The sequence below is a fragment of the Muntiacus reevesi genome, chromosome 15 (genome assembly GCF_963930625.1).
Source record: "Muntiacus reevesi chromosome 15, mMunRee1.1, whole genome shotgun sequence".
NCBI classification, from domain to species: Eukaryota; Metazoa; Chordata; class Mammalia; order Artiodactyla; family Cervidae; genus Muntiacus; species Muntiacus reevesi.
Genome location: NC_089263.1, coordinates 23,410,907 through 23,429,724, shown reverse-complemented (window position 1 = coordinate 23,429,724; position 18,818 = coordinate 23,410,907). Strand labels below are relative to the sequence as shown.

The window sequence follows — 18,818 nt, the reverse complement described above, 5'->3', positions numbered from 1 at the left end:
TTAGAAGAAAATAATTTGAAACAATGACTTGCTTCTACCTAGAAAATCTGAGCCAAAGGAACCAATGTAAACTGTAAAATCATGGTTCTAAGCTTTTAAGAATATTTTAGATTTGCAAATAACTAGGATGCTTGGAATTAAAACGGTATATTTTATTCTGATAAAGAATGTACTTTTTCAAAAGGCTTCCAGTGTGGCCATCTCCTGCTGGAAACCTGGGATGCTGGAATAAGGCCACTTCCTGTCTGTCTCTATAGGACACTGGACTGCACTCTAAGAAGTTCCTGGATCTCCCCTGGATTCTGACCATCATGTGACCAGAGAAATTGGTAATATTGCTGTTTTGTCTGTTGAAAGTTTAATGACACAGATTCTTTCAGTTTCTTGATGTGGATGAAGTGTGGAGTCCAGTGATGCTTTCTTCTTCAAGAAATGTGCATCCTAGTTCCCATCCAAGGGTGAGCCCCGGTCCAATGCTGAGAGACCCTGCATGTGTGTGACCTGTGCCTCCTGGGAGACCAGTCCTACACTAGTCTGAACCTGACCAAGTTCCATCTGCATAGTAGATTTAGACTCCAAATCCTATCTGCACTGATGATGTTTAGACGAGATCATGTGCTTTCTGCAATGAGAACATTTAGACCTGACCTTGTACTCTGTGCACTAGGACATGGAAACCGGGGTAGAGATCTGCTCTGGCTTCTGTCTTGGAAAACTCCATGTCTTCGTCTGAATGTCAGTGCTCAGATGTCTGGGGTCTGGGGGTGAGGTGGGCTTCTCTGGGTAACCGTGCTCTTCTCTGAGTGGGGTTCCATGGCCCTCCCGGGGTCAGTGCTGCGGTAGGGCTCCTAGTCTGTCCCCTGCCGGGTTCATCTCCCTGGGGCTCCTCAGGTGTCTCTACCTGGTAGTTAATCCAATTCACCAGCAGGAGCATTGCTGGAAGAGGGGAGGGAGGCAGTTTCACCTGGTGCATTGATTGCAGGGCATACAGATCAGGCAAAAAGCCAAAGGGCAGAAGGTGACATTGCTGCTGTGATTTCCTTCCAGTCGACTGTCCCTACTCAGCAGAGACCAGAGCTGGCCCTTGTCTCCCAGCCCTGCATCTGGCGTGTTTTCTCAACACCTCAGTGGAACAAGAAAGGACCGAGCCTGCCAGAAGCAAGGTAATGTGTTCAACATTATCATGACAGCTGTAGAAACAGTTATAATCACACAGAACCAAAAGGTAAAGAGGAGGACTTCTCTGGGACAAGTGTGGAGAGAGGAGAACGAACCTACCTCTTTCTGCCATGCCAAGAGGTTACAGGAACCCACTTGTTTTCACTTTAGGGGCCCAAGCAGCAGAGACAGCGTGTCCTAACCAAGGGTCATGGGAGCCCTGGTGCTGGGTCTGGGGATTGTGTGGGTCTCACCCCCTCCACAAGGGTCAGGCATCTGTACCTGGAAACACCATATCTGCTCTTTGCCTGCAGTGTGTCTTGTTCTCTCTGATATCCGACATCTGAATTGAGGGTGTTGCCCTGATTAACTTGTGGTCCTTTTTCTTCTCTTCACCTTGTTGCATTCACATGAGGTCAGGCACCTTTGAGTGGGTTGCTGCTCTGCGTTCTGGAGAATGAAAACCTTTGGAGGTGTTGCATTAATATCATAGCATATCACATGTCTAATTCATAGAGTCATGGCTGTCTGGTTTGCCCTTCACCAAGCTCAGGTAATTTAATTTTTATTTTATAGTAGGGTAGAGTTGATTTCCATTGTTTCGTTGGTTTTAGGTGTACAGGAATTTGATTCAATTTTACATAGACATATATCTATTTTTTCATTTTCTTTCTCATATAGGTTGTTACAAATTGTTCAGTAGAGTTCACTGTTCTATTCAGTAGATTCTATTTGATTATCAGTTTGATAGCTGTCATGTGTATATTTTAATCTGAAACTCTTAATTTATCCCTCCCTTTTAACTTTCTTTTGATAATCATAATTTGGTTTTCTCAATCTGTGAGTCCATTTCTGTTTTGTAAATGAGTTCACTGGTATATGAATTTATAGATTCTAATTGCAGTGCCTTACAATATTTGTCTTTTTCTCTCTGACTTACCTCATTTAGAATGACAATTTCTCAGGCCATCCATGCTGCTGCCAATATGATTATTTTTCCTGTTTTACAGCTAAGTAGTATTGCACTGTGTTGATGCATCTTGTGGTCTTCATTTTTCTGTCAATGGACGTTTTGATGGGTTCTGTGGCTTGGCTACTGTAAAGAGTGCTACCCTGAAAATCGAGGGGCACATGTCATTTTGAATGATGAATTCCTCCACGTCTAAGCCTGGGAGTGGGGTTGCAGGATCATATACCACCTCTGTGTATAGTGTTTCAAGGAACCTCCATGATTTTTCCATACTGGCTTCACCATTTACATTCCCACAGAGATTGTAGGAGGATTCCCTCTTCTGTACATCCTCTGCAGTATTTATTCTTTGTACAGCTTTTTGATGATGGCCACTGTGACCAGTGTGAGGTGATACTTCATTGTAATTTTGATTTGAATTGATTTAATAATTCTTAATGTGGAATATCTTTCCATGTGCTTTTATTATTTTACACCTTGTAAGTACAATTTACCTCTTGAATCTGCCTTGCTGAACCTGGGACCTGTTTGAAATTTCTTTTCTGATGATTTACCCCAGGACGTTTCTTGAGGGCAGGTGTCATTTACAGCCCTGTTGGACTTTTGACTATTAACAGCATATCAGCACCTATTTTATGGTTTATCTATTAATCTGAACCAGTTAATGGCTCTCTGTCCCCCTCAACTTTATTTTCTGGTAACCGTAATTTTCTTTTTTAAGTCTCTAAGACTGATTATCCATTTTTAGATTCCACCACAAATGATGTTCTATGATAGCTGTCTTTCTCTGTCTCACTTCACTTAGTACGATCATCTCAGGTTTCTTCCCTATAACTGGAAATGGCATTATTTCATCCTTCTTTGTTTCTGAGTATTATTGCATTGTGTATATGTACCCCATGTTCTGTATCCATTTGTCAGGCGCGTGTGTGCTCCTCGGTTCTGCCTCGTCACAACAAAGATTTGGAGTGATGGACATCAAAGCCCTCAGCGTGTCACAGCTCTCGGCTCTTGGACAGACCGTGTTATAGCTCTTAGACAAATCAGTGTTACAACTCCGTGTTACAGCTCTATTTTATTTAGATATTAGCAGGAACATCCATCCTCAAGGTGTGAGGGCGTGTTGACCCAAAGACGTGAAGAGAACACCCCAGAGCGCGGGAGAGAGGGAAAGAGACCCCTAGCCCTTTGTCTCCTCTTTTTACGTGTTTTCCCACCCCACCCAACCCCCCGCCCTGGGCCGCCCTATGTAAATTGGGTTAGCCAGGAGTGTTGTTTGTTCTATCTGAGGTCCTCACTCCAGTCCTCGGACCTTCCTTTGTTCTACTTTCTCGGTCTTTCCCCTTCCTTATCTTTTAGCCACCGCCATTCTGGACTCCTTCTCCCTATTCTAATTACCTAACACATTCATCTGTCCTTGTACATTTAAGTTGCTTCCTTGTGTTTGCTATTGTACCTAGTGCTGCCATGATCGTTGGGGTGCAGGTATGTTTTAAAATTTTTGTTTTCTTCTGGATCTATGCCTAGGTCTGGGATTGCTGGGTAACTTGGTACTTTTATTTTTAGTGTTTTAGAGAACCTCAATAATGTTCTCCCTACTGAATGGACCCATTTATGTTCCCACCCAAATTGTCAGAGGACTTTCTTCTCTCCACACCTTCTGCAGAATTTATTGCTGTGGATTTATTGAGTTGGTCTTTCTGATCGTTGTGAGGTGATACCTCATTGGACCATTGATTTGCCTTTCTCTAAGAACAAATAAACCATGGCACAATTGCACTCATCTCACATGCTAGCAAAGTAGTGCTCAAAATTCTCCAAGTCAGGTTTCAACAGTAAATGAACCGTGAACTTCCATATGTTCAGGTTGGATTTAGAAAAGGCAGAGGAACCAGAGATCAAATTGCCAACATCCTCTGGATCATCGAAGAAGCAAGAGAGTTTCAGGAAAACATCTACTTCTGCTTTACTGACTATGCCAAAGCCTTTGTGTGGATCACAACAAACAGTGGAGAATTCTTAAAGAGATGGGAATACCAGACCACCTGACCTGCCTCCTGAGAAATCTGTATGCAGGTCAAGAAGCAACAGTTAGAACTGGACATAGAACAACAGACTGGTTCCAAATCAGGAAAGGAGTACATCAAGGCTGTATATTGTCGCCCTGCTTATTTCACTTATATGCAGAGTACATCATGCGAAATGCTGGGCTGGAAGAAGCACAAGCTGGAATCAAGACTGCTGGGAGAAATATCAATAGCTTCAGATATGCAGGTGACAACACCCTTATGGCAGAAAGCGAAGAGGAATTAAAGAGCCTCTTAATAAAAGTGAAAGAGAAGAGTAAAAAAGTTGACTTAAAACTCAACATTCAGAAAACTAAGAGCATGGCATCCAGCTCCATCACTTCATGGCTAATAGATGGGGAAACAATGGAAACAGTGACTAACTTTATTTTGGGGGGCTCCAAAATCACTGCAGATGGTGATTGCAGCCATGAAATTAAAAGACGCTTACTCCTTGGAAGAAAAGCTATGACCAACCTAGACAGCATATTAAAAAGCAGAGACATTACTTTGCCAACAAAGGTCCGTCTAGTCAAGGCTATCGTTTCTCCAGTAGTCATGTATGGATGTGAGAGTTGGACCATAAAGTAAGCTGAGCACCAAAGAATTGATGCGTTTGAACTGTGGTGTTGGAAAAGACTCTTGAGAGTCGCTTGGACTGCATGGAAATCCAACCAGTCCATCCTAAAGGAAATCAGTCCTGAATATTCATTGGAAGGACTGATGCTGAAGCTGAAACTCCAATACTTTGGCCACCTGATGCGAAGAACTGACTCATTTGAAAAGACCCTGATACTGGGAAAGACTGAAGGCGGGAGGAGAAGGGGATGACAAAGGATGAGATGGTTGGATGGCATCACCGACTCAAAGGACATGGATTTGAGTAAGCTCTGGGAGTTGGTAATGGACAGGGAAGCCTGGTATGCTGCAGTCCATGGAGTCGCAAAGAGTTGGACATGACTGAGTGAACTGAAGAACTTAATGATGCTGACCATCTTTTCTTGTACTTTATGGCCATCTCTATGCCTTCTCTGGAGAAATGTGTATTTAGATGTTTAGAAATTTTTTATTGGATTGGTTTTTTATATTGAGTTTTATGAGTTGTTTGTATGTATGGAGATAAATTCCATGGTTTCCTTTGCTATGCAAATGTTTTTAATGTCTGTTAGGTCCCTACAAATAGCTGTGAAAAGAAGAGAAGCAAAATGCAAAGGAGAAAAGGAAAGATATTCCCATTTGAATGCAGAGTTCCAAAGAAAATCCAGGAGAGATAAGAAAGCCTTCCTCAGCAATCAATGCAAAGAAATAGAGGAAAACAACAGAATGGGAAAGACTAGAGATCTCCTCAAGAAAATTAGAGATATCAAGGGGACATTTCAGGCAAAGATGGGTTTGATAAAGGACCGAAGTGGTATGGACCTAACAGAAGCAGAAGATATTAAGAAGAGGTGGCAAGAATACACAGAAAAACTGTACAAAAGAGATCTTCATGACCCAGATAATCACAATGGTGTGATCCCTCACCTAGAGCCAGACATCCTGGAATGTGAAGTCAAATGGGCCTTAGAAAGCATCACTATGAACAAAGCTCTAGTGGAGGTGATGGAATTCCAGTTGAGCTATTTCAAATCCTGAAAGATGATGCTGTTAAAGTGCTGCACTCAATATGCCAGCAAATTTGGAAAACTCAGCGGTGGCCACAGGACTGGAAAAGGTAACGTTCTCATTCCAATCCCTAAGAAAGGCAATCCCAAAGTATGCTCAAACTACCACCCAATTGCACTCATCTCACACGCTAGTAAAGTAATGCTCAAAATTCTCCAAGCCAGGCTTCAGCAATACATGAACCAAGAACTTCCAGATGTTCAAGCTGGTTTTAGAAAAGGCAGAGGAACCAGAGATCAAATTGCCAACATCCGCTGGATCATCGAAAAAGCAAGAGAGTTCCAGAAAAACATCTATTTCTGCTTTATTGATTACGCCAAAGCCTTCGACTGTGGATCACAATAAACTGTGGAAAATTCTGAAAGAGATGGGAATACCAGACCACCTGACCTGCCTCTTGAGAAACCTGTATGCAGGTCAGGAAGCAACAGTTAGAACTGGACATTGAACAAACTGGTTCCAAATAGGAAAAGGAGTACGTCAAGGCTGTATATTGTCACCCTGATTATTTAACTTATACGCAGAGTACATCATGAGAAATGCTGGGCTGGAAGAAGCATAAGCTGGAATCAAGATTGCCGGAAGAAATATCAGTAACCTCAGATATGCAGATGACACCACCCTTATAGCAGAGAGTGAAGAGGAACTAAAAAGTCTCTTGATGAAAGTGAAAGAGGAGAGTGAAAAAGTTGGCTTAAAGCTTAACATTCAGAAAACTAAGATCATGGCATCTGGTCCCATCACCTCATGGGAAATAGATGGGGAAACAGTGGAAACAGTGTCAGACTTTGCGGGGAGCGGCTTGAAAGAGCTGACTCTGGGAGCTGCCTTGATTGATTATCAAGGGTCCCTTCAAGGACATAGCTCTCTGTCCCGCCACCCCTCTGAATTTACTATCCAAAGTTAAACACAACACTAGTAAGCCTTGAATGCACACAAGACGCAGACAGATAGCCTTTTTACGATTACCCCTAATATAAATCAGGATGCCATTCCTGTGCTCTGGCGCCTAGTGAGAGTTCTAGTGATTGTTATCTTGAAGATGATGTACATGGGGAAGAATTTTCTTTGGGGTGCCTCCTTCTTGGTTTAAGTATAAATGAAGCTTAGAGAGATAAAGGAGCATCGTTGACTGCAGCGATCCTCTCGACCCCATCTGTCCTGTGTCTTTATTTCTTAGCCTAAAGGAACACGTCGTGTTGCTCGCTGAAATCTCCCGGCTGGTCCGGCAAGACTTTATTTTTTGGGCTCCAAAATCACTGCAGATGGTAACTGCAGCCATGAAATTAAAAGATGCTTACTCCTTGGAAGGAAAGTTATGACCAACCTAGACAGCATATTAAACAGCAGAGACCAAAACAAAAAAAAGCAGAGCATTACTTTGCCAACAAAGGTCCGTCTGGTCAAGGCTATGGTTTTTCCAGTGGTCATGTATGGATGTGAGAGTTGGACTGTGAAGAAAGCTGAGCGCCGAAAAATTGATGCTTTTGAACTGTGGTGTTGGAGAAGACTCTTGAGAGTCCCTTGGACTGCAAGGAGATCCAACCAGTCCATCCTAAAGGAGATCAGTCCTGGGTGTTCATTGGAAGGACTGATGGATGTTGAAGCTGAAACTCCAATACTTTGGCCACCTGATGCGAAGAGTTGACTCATTGGATAAGACCCTGATGCTGGGAGGGATTGGGGGCAGGAAGAGAAGGGGATGACAGAGAATGAGATGGCTGGATGGCATCACCGACTCGATGGGCATGAGTCTGAGTAAACTCCGGGAGTTGGTGATGGACAGGGAGGCCTGGTGTGCTGCGATTCATGGGGTCGCAAAGAGTTGGACACGACTGAGCGACTGAACTGAACTGACTTGAGGTCCCATTTGTTTATTTTTATTTGTCCTGATTCTAAGTGGTGAATCAAAACAGAACTTGCTGCACTTCATGTCAAAGTGAATTCTGCTTTTTTCCTTAGGAGTTCCATTGTTATCTGTCCTTTTATTTAGACCTTTTAAATCTATTTGCAGTTTATGTTTGTGTATGGTATTAGGGAGTCATTTAACTTCTTTCTCATTTTCATCCTAAGGAACCTGCCCCGTGTCCTCCACAGTGGCTGCTCCCAATTTCCATTCCCAGCATCAGTGTGAGAGGGTTCCCTGTGCGCTACACCCTCTCCAGCATTTATTGTTTGTAGTTTGTCTATGGCCACTCTCACCTGTGGGAGGTGATAACTTCAATGAGGTTTGATTTGCATTTTTCTCATATTAATGATGCTGACATCTTTTCATGTGATTTTTTTTAAACAATGTGAGTTAAACTTACTTATTGAAATTGACTTCTTGAACCCTGCCCTATATTAATAGCTTTCCAAGACTTGCCTAGAATATTTCTTTAGGGCAGGTGATTTTTTTTACTTACAGCCCCTCAGGCCTTGTGAATATTAAGTGCTCATGAGCTTTGGTTTTAAAGTCGTTGTTATGCAAAATAGCCACAGGATGGGAGCATGTCTTTATGCCCAACTCTGGTTCCTGGGGGAACCAGAGCCTTGGGCAAAGTCCTGTTCCTGGATTGGTAGTTACAGAAGAATGTTCCAGAAGAAACAGCTAAGGCTTGTATCCCATTCCTTCCTTACCCCATCCCCTGGACACATCCCAGTTCTTGCACCAGCCATCTGGGGAAGGTGCTTTCATCCATAGGTGGGGCGACCCTAAGGAAGGAGGCTGGAGGTGGGAACCCCACCATCAGGAGACAATGAGCCCACGGGGCTTTTCAGAGCTCTTTCAGCCCAGAGGCTCCACATCCTTTGGGTGCAGTAGGCGCACTTTCACTGCAGGGGGACCCTCCTGGATCTGGAGGTTGTGGGCCCGGGGAAGAAAACAGGCTCACCAGGTCCATGGGGCAGGGCTCATTGGCTGGCACATCCTCCCTGCCTCTGTCAGCCCCATGACGGTTCATCCTTGGGAAACAAGCCTGCCCAGGCTTCAGGGATGTGACATCAGCCTAGGTCACCAAGTCCTGAGGGGAATAGTCAGAATTCTCCTTTTATAATCTATATTTTGTATTGGTGTATGGGTGACTTACAATGTTGTAGGGTTGAAGGAGGAAACAGAACAGGCTCTGTCTTGAAAGCAGGACTTCATCTTGGGCCGGACTGTGGACTTTGAGCTATATGCCCAGTATCTATGGAAATGACACACCAACTGGAAAACCAGGCCCCCAGAAGGAAGAGCCCCAGGGCTCTCCATCACCTGAAAGAATACCCTAATTACCTGTGTAACCAAATAGAATCATACATTCTATTATGCTTATTGGGGTATGACCACAAGCCTGTTGATAATTGTCCACTGTTAACTACCTAGGCTTAAGGCATATGAATCACAGGTTAACTTTGATTGTATCTTTCTTTTTCTTTTGTTCAGACTAGTTTCGGGGAATTGGGGAGATGGGTTTGGGCACATGTGCTTAGAGTATGTAAGGTTTTCACAAAAACTGGTCTGGGTCCTTGGCTAAGAGGAGACTCTGCCTTGGGCCTGCTAGTGTAATAAACTGCACTCCACTATCTGCATTATTCTTCTGAGTGAGTTTGTTTCCTGGAACGTGTGGCTACGGTATTTGGTGCATTGGCCAGGAAACTCCTCACCTTGAGGAGACAAGTCCCATTTGGGACTACTCCAAGGCCTTGCAGCTTGAATCTTCTAGAAGGGGGAAGGCACCTCGCCCTTCTGGAAGGATTCTGCTTCTCAAGGCCCAGACCTTTCACGTTAGCAGGTAGTGGACAGCAGCAGGAGAACTGAGCACTCCGGTGAGGAAGAACCCACCCGGCAGGGTGGAAGAGGGGGGCCTGATCACCCCCCTGGGAGGGACTAAAAAGGGCACAGGACCCACAGGAGCCTAGAATAGGCAGGCAGCGATTGCTTGGTACATAGGTTGACGAGCATGCTAGGGCCTAAGAAAGGAATTTGTGAAGGTCATTTAGGAGGTGTGTCCATGCCATCTGGGGGAAAATTATTACCAAGTGATCGCCAGGGGATTTTTAGGAAAAGAAACTGGTCCTTGTATGCTCGTATTCTGCCCTCCCCCAGGATGTGTCCCATATGCTGTGAAATTCTTGACCAACTCGGAATTGTCAGACTAGAAGGAGGGGGATACATAAGTGAGTATGAATTGGCTTTTCCGGAGACAGCCTGGAACGTGGGATATTTAACCTATCTGTGTTTTCATCCGCACCTGATCAAGCCCACCAAGGCAGAACGGACTTTAAGGGAGAAAGTCTTGGACCACGTGGTGTTCTGGTTCGGCCATGCTGACTGGCAGGTGAAGACATGCCGATCCCCCTTCTCCCTCTGGGATCTGGCAGGATTTGGATGATGATGACCTGCCCACCCCCAACCCCATACTGGATGATGATGCGCCCGCCGCCCAGTGCTCCACCAGGACCAGAGGCCGCCTTAATGCCCGATCCAGGGCCAGGTGAAGTTCCTGCAGCAGCTGCTGCTCCTCTGCCAGCTCTCCGGAGTTGTGGAGCCACCACCTCCGCAGGCTCCAATCCCGGTGGCAGAAGCCTCTGGCCAACACTTCCAAGATCTGGCTCAGCCAAACCTCCCAAGCCATACCTGCCTCTCCCGGTGAGTACTGACTGGAAGGGGAAAGGAGACACCGGAATCAAACAGAGGCTGCTGGGTCTCAGATGGTGATTAAATGCAGCCTTTGTGTCTCAAGCCTACCCCAAAAATGTCAGATGGGGGCAGGCACCAAGTGATTCATGAATTTTTGTACATCACTGAATGCTCAGTACCTTTGTTGGGAAGAGACTTGCTGTCTAAATGTGGGGATAGAAGTGGCCTTTCCCCCCATGAAAGACCCACTCTTTGAGTGGGCTCAACCACCTATTTACTTTCTCTTGGTAACCCCTCAAGATGAATGGAGGTTGCACAATCTCCTGGAAGGGAAACCGGACGGGCTAAACAGTGTAGAGAGAGAGCTAACTCAACATATCCCCTGAGGTCTGGGCAGAAGATAATCCAACCCCCCCACCCCAGGCTTGCAAAACAAGTCCCAGTGGTAATAGAACTCAAACCCGGTACAATTACGTCAGCACCCGCCTTGGGCCTGCCAGACCTTGCTAAGCCCTTTACTCTTTATGTCACTGAAGAGGACAAGGTGGCTATGGGAGTGTTGTCCCAGACTATGGGGATGCGGGACAGACCCGTGGCTTATCTCCTGAAATGACTGGACAATGTTGCCACTTGGTGGCTGGGATGCTTACAGGCAATTGCTGTGGTTGCTTTACTGTCCTGGGAGGCAACCAAGCTGAATTTGGGCCAAGATTTGATCAAAAAAGTCCCGCATTAGGTCACCACTCTCCTGCGAGGGGACCCCCACAAATGGCTGTCGACATCAGTCATATACTGCCGCCACATTAGGTCACCACTCTCCTGCGAGGGGACCCCCACAAATGGCTGTCGACCTCAGTCATATACTGCCGAGGACATCAAAAAGAGGATACCCCCCAGGCTTGGGGAAACAGACTGGCAGATAAGACAGCTAAACAAGCAGCCGAGGGAGTGGGAGTGACAAGTGAGGTCCCTGTTAAAGTTCTTATATTGGCGGAGCTGCCTGAGCTAACGCTGGAGTCTCCAAAATACAGCGAAGCCTAAAACCAACTAGTCAAAGCGGAAGGGGCCATCAAGACTGAAAAGGGATGGTGGGAATTGCCAAGTGGCAAATTATGGTACCAGAGGAGTTGGTACTCACTCTGGTAAGCCAAACACACCAAGTGACCCACCTAGGTCATGATTAACTGGAAGAGCTAATTCGAAAATATTTCTTGGTTCCCTGTCTCTCTTCCCTATGCAGGACAGAATCTCAGAACTGCACTACCTGCTCACAGGTCAATGCTGCCTCTCGCACAGACGAAAACCTCTGGGGATTCAGCTGAAAGGCATGCTGCCCTTTAAACACCTGGAAGTGGACTTCGCTGAAATGAAACCTCACCAACACTACCATTACCTGCTGGTCATGGTATGTACATTCTCTGGATGGGTAGAAGATTGTCCTACCCGGACTGAAAGAGCATCAGAAGTAGCCTGGTGCCTGCTTAGGGAAATAGTTCCCAGATTTGGATTTCCTACCAGCATTGGATCAGACAATGGCTCGAATTTCGTAGCTAATTTAGTATAACAAGTAAGCAAAACTTTAAACATCGAATGGAAACTGCACACTGCATATAGACCTCAGAGTTCTGGGATGGTAGAACAGACCAAACGGACACTTACACTCTCCAAATGGACCATAGAGACTGACTGCTCCTGGGTGACTTGCTTCCGATGGCTCTGCTCAGACTCAGGATGACCCCACGGTCCCAAGGCTATTCTCCATATGAAATTGTGTATGGGAGGCTCCCTCTCATAATAAAACAGGTGCCAACAAATTTGCCTCAGGTAAGGAGGGGTAGGATTTTTTGCAGCAGATAGAAATGGGTAAGGTAATAAATCAGGTAACTAAATTTTTACAAGAAAGGGCGCCGTTCCCGCATGGGGAACAGATTCTGAGTTTACGCTTGGTGACCAAGTATGGGTCAAAGATTGGAAACATGATTCACTAGCCCCTCGGTGGGAGGGCCCTTATACTGTTATTCTAACTACCCCCGCCGCAGTTAAAGTTGCAGGTATCGCCCCCTTGGATCCATCATACGAAGGTGTAGAGAGCATACCACACAGACCCAGAAAACGCTGAGTGGACTGCGCAGAGAGACCCCACTGACTGTCAAGAGACCAAGATCATCCTTAAGGAGAAGGAAAAGAAGATCCCAGACAAGCCCCTTGAGGACGAAGCCACATAATCAACTCCTGCTGCTTGGTCTCATCAACATGCACATTCCTACATGGACTTCCACAATACCTCCAGCTGTTGGGTATGTTGGGTTATGCCTCTGTCTGTGATGGATGGACTTCCCTGGTGGGTGTCACCGCTCTGCCAAGGAGATTTTTAAACCACTCTGCTGTTTTCTGAGACAACAAAAAGAGACTTTCCTTTCTCTTGTCAATCCTAATCTCTCCCTGCTCTCTTGGTATAAGCCAGACCTACAGTCAATAGAGTCGGATCATGGGGTTACATATTATGTAAACACCAGTTTCATAAAAGTAACAGAAGTGGTAATTCAAATTTAAATGGTTTTGGACATGCTCACAGCTGCTCAAGGAGGGACCTGTGCTATAGTTAAGGTTGAATGTTGGGTATGTATTCCTGATTTATCTGGCAATGTATCAGCTGCTTTTGATGTCATGAAAAACCAGGTAAAAGCAATGTCAAATGAAACATTCCTTTCTGGACTTTGGTACTATCTTGGGTGAAGGGTGAAAAACTGTGTTTACCATTGTTATAGTTGCCTTGATAGTTCTGCTCTGTGGACCCTGCATTTTACAATGTATTATGAACTTTGTAACCCAAAGGTTGGTGTCATTCTCCCAAATTGGCAGTCGGAGAGCCAGGTGCAATATATACTTATGAATGATGCTCATACTATGAGTTAAGAGCATCAAGAGTGGGGAATGAAGGAACAAACAGAACAGGCTCTGTCTTAAAAGCAGGACTTCATCTTGGGCCGGACTGTGGACTTCGAGCTGTATGCCCAGTATCTATGGAAATGACATACCAACTGGAAAACCAGGCCCCCAGAAGGAAGAGCCCCAGGGCTCTCCATCACCTAAAAGAATACCCTAATTACCTGTGTAACCAAATAGAATCATACATTCTATTATGCTTATTGGTATAACCACAGCCTATTGATAATTGTCCACTGTTAACTACCTAGGCTTAAGGCACATGAATCACAGGTTAACTTTGATTGTATCTTTCTTTTTCCTTTGTTCAGACTAGTTTCGGGGAATTTGGGGAGGTGGGTTTGGGTACATATGCTTAGGGTATGTAAGGTTTTCAGAAAAACTGGTCTGGGTCCTTGGCTAAGAGGAGACTCTGCCTTGGGCCCGCCGGTGTAATAAGCTGCACTCCACTATCTGCATTATCCTTCTGAGTGAGTTTGTTTCCCGGAACACGTGGCTACAGGAGGGTGGTGTTTTTGTTTTTTAGTTTTAGGTGGACAGCAATATGACTCACTTATGCATAGGTGTGTACACATCCTTTATTGGGTTCTCTTCCCGTGTAGTTTATTACGCAAAACGACTAGATGTCCTCGTTGATTCATCTCCACCAGCTCATTTCTCACTGTCCACCACATTTCCCTTTTGGTAACTATAAGGTGCTTTGCCATGTTGTAAAGCTGTTTCTATTTTTGTAAAGAAGTTCATTTGGGTCCATTTCTAGAGTCCACCTCTGCTTCCCTGAAGTGGCCCTGGCTACCCCCAACACTTGGCAGTTGGGACAAGGAACGGGCAAACTTCTAGAGTCAAGGGACTCAATTTTGTTTGTAGGGTAAGTATATGCACTTCGATAGCTGGCTCAGCCAGTACGATGTTTTGTGTGTCCTTTTTGTGTTAAGAGCTGATGGGCTCAATTTTGGACACACAAGCTGAATGCACGGCCTGGGGCCTCATAGACACAAGCTGAGCATCGGCCTAGAGAGCTCATAGACACACAGGAGCTAAGCATCTGCTGAGAGCCCTCAGAGACATACATGAGTAGACAAGGACAAAACTGCAAACCAGCTAGACTTCAACGTAGCGTCGGCATGAAACTAAAGGAAAGAAAAGTAATTCCTAGTTTGTTCCGTGAAACCTACTTGAATTGGGATGCTATCTGAATCGTGGAACCCAAGTTGGCTTGAGTTCCAGGGCTGGATTGGGGTGGGGTCGAGACAGCTGAGCAGGGTGTCCTTCATAGGAACCCTCTTAAACCAGTAGTCTCTCGTTTGCCCTGGCTAGGGCCAGAATCCTAGTGAACCCAAATCCTCATGGCCTGACCCTCTGACTTGGAGGAACTTGGAAAATCCTCCGCACCTCAGCAGGGAGCAGTGCCCCAGGTAGGCATGAGGCTAGAGGGGAGGGGTGCAGCTTCATGGGGAAGGAGTCCTGAGATACAAGCCCTTAAGTGTTTGTTCAGGCACATTCCACCCTAGTTAATTCACAGCCCAGGAAGTAGACTTTCCCTAAGGCTCTGGTTGCAGGTGGAGCCAGAGTTGGGCATGAAGAGGTGCTGCCGCCTTGTGGACATTTCCTGAAACTACAACTTGCGCATCAGTGCTGACGGGCACCTCCAATTCAAAAGGCCTGTGGGGCAGTGAATGACAACTGCTATTGGAAAAGGTCCTGCACAGGTATTGCAGAAATGAATTCCAAACACAACCAACTTTCAATAAGCCAATTTCAGAGGTCAGTCTTCCTCACGCCCTTTAAGAAAAAGAAAATAGATAAAAAGAATCCAACGAGCCATAGGACAAGATAAGAGCTGAGAGTCATTCTAGATGCCCATGGTCACCCACGAGCTGAGCGTCAGCCTTGTGGCCTCTAGAGAGACACGAGCTGAGCATCCACCTCATAGACACACACAAGAGGAGCCTCAGTCTTGAGCCCTCTAGACAGACACGAACTGAGAGTCTTCGTACAAGACTTATAGTCAAACTCGAGCTGAGCATCTGCTTAGAGGCCTCTAGAGAGACATAAAACTGAGTGTCTGCCTGGAGGTGTCATAGACACAAGGAGCTGAAAGTCTGCCTTGAGGCCTCATAGTCACACACAAGCTGAGTGTCTACCTAGAGGCCTGTTGCCTGGAGAATTCATGGAAAGAGGATCCCAGCGGGCTTCAGCCCTTGGGGTCCCATAGAGTCAGAATAGATTCTTCAGAAGGACATAATGTTCAGCGCAGGGAGCTTATTGGACCTTGTTTAATAACCTCTCTGGCAAATAATTAAAAAAAGAACATGCAGTATGTATATGGCATAACAATAAGAACAAAACTGCAAATCAAATATAGGGCTACATTGTATCAGCATGAGATTAAAGAATGGAAAAGAGTGATGCCTATTTTATTCCCTCTGATCTCCTAGACATGTGCTGTTTGACACACCTGGACCCTGAGCAGGCTTGGGTCGCATGACTGGATTGGAGAGGGGCTGACACAGTATAGAGCCAGGCATCCTTAATTGAGCCCCCTCTTAAACCTGTACTATCTGGCTTTCCCTGGCTTGGACTAGACTCTAGTGCATCGAAAGAATGGTAGCCGGAGCCTCTGACCACGAGATCTTTTGAAAAGTCACCCGGCCTCCAGGTCCCCTGCTGCTGGGGTCCCCAGCTGAAGCCCCTCTTCTGAGTGCAGGCGTTTCAGCAGGCAGCGGTGCCCCAGGCCGGGATGAGTCTGAAAGGGAGGGGTGAAGCCTTACCGGGAAGTAGTAGTGAGGCACAAGGCACTGAGTGTGTGCTCAGGCGAGTTCCTCTCTGATTCTCAGCCCAGGGAGCCAGCTTTCCCTAAGGCTCAGTTTGCCTGAAGAGCCAGCTGGACATAAACAGTGCTGTTGCCTTTTCCTATAACTACAGCTTAAACATCTTGCTTACTGACAACTCCAGTTGACAAGTTCTATGAGGTTGCTAATGACAGCTGCCCTCAGGAAAGGTTCTGGAATAGGTATTGTAGAAAAAAATTCCAAACATAATTGACTTTTAAGAAGCCAATTGCAACAAGTACATTTCCTTCACACAACTTAAGGGAAAAAAAATTCCCAAACAGCTGCAGGACAAGATGCTCAGCCTCTCTAATTATTATAGGAGGAACGTCAATCAAAATAGCAAGAAATCAAATCACACTAGTCAGAATGGCCATTCTAAGAAGTCCACAGACAATAAATGCAGTAGACAGCTGGAAAGATGTAACCCCTGCCTCCCTGACCCGACACAGTCAGTGAGATGGACATTGGCAACAGCCACTGAAAGGAGAGTCTCTGCATGCCAGGAAGAAAAAAAAACTTTCAAAGAAGCTAATCCTGGGATCTGACATACCCACACCTGCACATATCTCTCAAAAAGACACATGCACCCCAACATTCACTTCAGCTCTACTTACAGGAGCCAAGAAACAGATCCAAGCTAATGTCCACTGACAGATTAAAGAAAAAGTGGTACATGTATACAATGGACTATTACTCAGCCTTGAAAAGCCACCACTGAGATTATGCCATCGTTCACTACAAGGATGAACCTTGGAGGATCATACACTAAGTGAAGTTAGACCGAGAAAGACAAAGAATATGTTATCCCTACAGGCAAAATTTTAAATATATGAAGGAAAATCATTTAAAACTAAAAAAAAAAAAAATCCCTGAGAATTCAAATACAAACTAACAATCCCTAAAAAGTAACAGTAAAGGGGCAGGGATAAATTCAAAGGGTCACAACTAACATATACATGGGAATCTGTAACTACACTTTGACCAGAAGTGCTTAATTGCGGGTGTAATTCACAGGTCTGGGGGTCTGTTAATGACAGCTGCCTTCAGAAAAGGTCCTGAGGAAAAAAAAAAAAAGGTCCTGGGGTGAGTATTGCAGATATAAATTCCAAACACAGCCGACTTTCAAGAAGTCAACTGCAACAGGTAAATTTTCCTCACACCCTTAAAGGAAAAAAACCCCAAATACCCAAAGGACAAGATGCACAGCATTCCTAATTATTACAGGGAGAATGGCAAAATAGCAACCAATATCACACCACACAAGTCTACAAGCAATAAATGTAGGAGCCAGCAGGTGAGGGAACCCCTGTACACGTTTGGTGGGAATGCACATTTGGCCACAGTCACTAGCAAAGACAGTCTCTGCATGTCAGAAGTTAAAGTTCCGAGAGAGTTTAAACTAAAGTCTGACATTCCCACACCTGAGCTATATCCTGAGAAAACCATCAATCAAAAAGACACATGCAGCCCAATGATCACTGCAGCATTACTTACAATAGACAAGACACAGAAACACAAAATTTCCACCCACAGCTTAAAGCTTAAACAAGATGTGGTACATATTTACCATGGACTATTACTCAGCCATAAAAAGGCACCACTGAAATTGTGACATTAGGCCAATGGTCTCCACAAGGGTGAACCTTGGAGGATCATACACTAAGTGAAATTTGCAGGACAAAGGAAGAAAATAGCAGATGAAGACCTTCTAGGCAACATAAAGAGAGATAAAGAAACTAATTACAATGCAAAAGGATCCTCTGAGAATTCAAACACAAAAAAAGAATTTAAAAAAATTTAAGTGGCCAGGATGAATTCAGAGGAGGTTGTGACTAACATATACACAGAAATCTGTTAGTCCAACATATAAACTGAAATCTGTATCTGTAATAGATACTACACAAGGATCTCATGTTCAGCAAATGGAACTTTCCTCTACCTTCTGCAATAACCATTATGGAAAAAGAATCCAAGAAAGCACAGATATGCTGTATGTATACATCATAACTGAAAAAAGAAGCTGTATACTGACAAGCACAAAACCGCAAATTAACTATATTCAAAGATGACAAAGACATGAGATTACAGAAAAGAAAAGGAAATAAAAGCAATATGTATCTCATTGCCTCTTGCCTCCCTGACATGGGCTCCAATCCCATCCCTGGAGCCTGAGGAGGCGTGGTTCCTATGGCTGGACTGAGGTGGGGTCATGACACCAGGAAGTGTGCCCTTAATTTAGACTCCTATGACACCTGTACTGTCTGGTATCCTCTGGCTGGGACCACACGCCCTAGAGCACCCAGAGAATGGTGGCATGACCCTCTGAGCTTGAAGGCCTGGGAAAAGTCTCCTGGTGCTGGGGTCTCCAATTCAAGGCCCCTTCTTGGGAGTGCAGCCTCCTAGACAGGCCCCTCACCTGGGATTGTGGCCAAGGTGGGATGAGTCTGCAGGGGAGAAGCTTAGAAGTAGTGAGACACAAGCCCTTGAATGTTTGCTCAGGCACATTCCACTCTAATTCATAGCCCAAGAGGCCGGCGCTCCTTAAGGTTCTGGTTGCAGGAGGACCAGAGTTGGGC

General features: G+C 45.2%; 1 long non-coding RNA gene across 1 annotated transcript; it reads left to right on the top strand.

Moving 5' to 3' along the window:
• Positions 1-1,615: 1,615 nt before the first annotated feature.
• LOC136147051 (uncharacterized) lies at positions 1,616-11,833 on the top strand. The gene is made up of 3 exons (XR_010659106.1): positions 1,616-1,711; positions 10,083-10,471; positions 11,703-11,833. It is a non-coding gene; the product is annotated as an uncharacterized lncRNA (long non-coding RNA).
• Positions 11,834-18,818: the final 6,985 nt, after the last annotated feature.